Raw genomic sequence first — 2273 nt, 5'->3', positions numbered from 1 at the left:
ACTTGCCCAGGGTCACACAGCTAGCAAGTGTCTGAGACCATATTTGAAGTCAGGACACCCCTGTCTCTAGGCCTGACTCTCAATATACTGAACCGCCTGCTTTTCTTCCCCCATGTAGCAGTCCACCCCTAGCTATGGGCAAGGGGAATGGTTGGTATGTGCAGATTGCCTTAAAAGAGCATGCTCAGTCTTGAGCATGCTCAGTATTGCTCATGGCTGGGAAGGCCTCTGACCCTTGACCCCAGTTTCTCCCAGGTTAGGCAGGAAAACAGGTTTCTTTGTTCTCCCCTGGTTAAGAGAAACCACACCTATGCCTTGTCATTATCCAATGAGAATCATCCCTATGTACTGTGTATATTTGCATATCAAAAACTATATTTAGCCCAGCAAGCTCCACCTCTCTCTCTCTCTCTTCTCTTTCAGGCTAGCTGATGGCTGTCCTTGCAGGAGCTTGGCCTCTGGCCAAGCTCCATCTTTAATCTTTCTCTATTCATCTCTCTGACCTGTGTGGTATTAAATGTGGATCTCTGGACTGGTAAAAAGCCTACGGAATGGTCCTTTGATCAGAGGTTGGCTGTGGCTCATTGATAATTAATAAAGACTCATTCTGACCACCTCATATCTCTAATTTGACTCCGTCATCCCCCTCGTGGTATCTAAAACTTCTATCCTGTCTCTATCTTCCTACCTTGTGGCTTCTCTCCCCTCTGAGAGAGCTACACCCCACACATTTTTTTTTCTTTAAACCCATACCTTCTATCAGACTCAATACTGTATTTTGATTCCAAAGCAGAAGAGGCTAGGCAATGGGGGTGAAGTGACTTGCCCAGAGTCACACACAACTGGGAAGTGTCTGAGGCCAAACTTGAACCCAGGACCTCCTGTTTCTAGGCCTGGCTCTCAACGCACTGAGCTACCTAGATGCACTTTTGTTTTTTTAGGAAGTTCATTACCAGTGTAGTCAGCAGTTAAACAGGTAGTGTTTGTGTTTGTTATTGAGAAGGGGTGGCAGGAATTGTAAAGGCAGCTAACTTTTACAGTGGCTCGAGTACTTGGCCTGAGGTCAGGAAGACCAGAGTTCAAATCCAGTGTCCGACATTTACTACCTTATAACTTCAGGCAAGTCATTTCACCTGTCTCAGTTTCTTCACCTGCAAAATTTAGATAGTAACATTACCTACCTGGCAGCTTTGCTGTGAGGGTCAAATGAAGTATTTGTAAAGCACCTGGAACATAGTATGGGGTGAGAGGGAGGCCAGAAGAGGCAGAGGCAGTCTCAGATTCAGGCCTGTAGTTGATTTGGATTCCTCTGCTTTGGGGTCTCTCCATGCATGGCAGGCCTGGCCAGCTCTTGGTCTCTTAACCTAAGCAGTGTCTGCATAGAGTCCCTGTTCCATCCCCTTCTTATTGCAGAGGGAGCCTGCACATGTGAAGGAGGCATACCATGAGCAGCAAGGACAGAGGTAGATAACTAAGACAGAGTAGGTAACTAAGTGGTACATTGGGATAAAGCCTCAAATGCTCCCTTACACCCTGTGGGACCCTAGGTGAGTCACTTAACCTATAGGCCTCAGTTTCCTCAACTATAAAATGGGGATATCACCTATCTCACTGGGCTGTTTGGGAGAACCAAATGAGATAACTAATGTAAATTTGTAAACATTAGGTCTACAGAAATGCTCGCAATTACTCATTATTAACAATTCCTGGGCAGCTGTAGCCAAAATCGCCCCTGGTTTCCCCCTCCCCTTTCCCCCCAGGTCATGTAGTCACCAAGACTAAAGGAAGGAAATCATCTTCCACTAAGGTTAAGGACAGGGAGTTGGTTGCTAAATGGGGTACTATCATTCCCCAAGACAGAAGTCTCAGAGGCAACACTGAATAGCTTTAACAGAAACCCTGCTGAGCCACCTGTGTCCTCTCCCCTCTCCCAAGTGGAAACCATTTGTTTCCCTCTAATTCTCTTGCTAGCTGGCATGTGCAGAAACAAGTTCAAGCATTTGGGTCCAAGTACTGCTACTGGCTGTCAGGACCACCATGGGTGGAGGATCCAGTGTCATCATCCATTTTAAAGAATGGGGCTATATTCCCTGCTTCTACCCCCACCCACCCCATTCCAGTTCCGAGTCGGCGAGTCTTGTGGGGAGGCCCTGATCTTATTGGGTCAGAGTGGTTCAATCCAGAACAAAGGGGAAATTCTTTCCTTGATGACCAGCTGACATCCCCCCCCCCCCCCACTACTGGAATTCAAAGAAACAGAAAAATTCACACAG

Source organism: Monodelphis domestica, chromosome X, assembly GCF_027887165.1.
Source record: "Monodelphis domestica isolate mMonDom1 chromosome X, mMonDom1.pri, whole genome shotgun sequence".
In the NCBI taxonomy this organism is placed as follows: domain Eukaryota; kingdom Metazoa; phylum Chordata; class Mammalia; order Didelphimorphia; family Didelphidae; genus Monodelphis; species Monodelphis domestica.
This window is presented reverse-complemented; position numbering follows the sequence as displayed.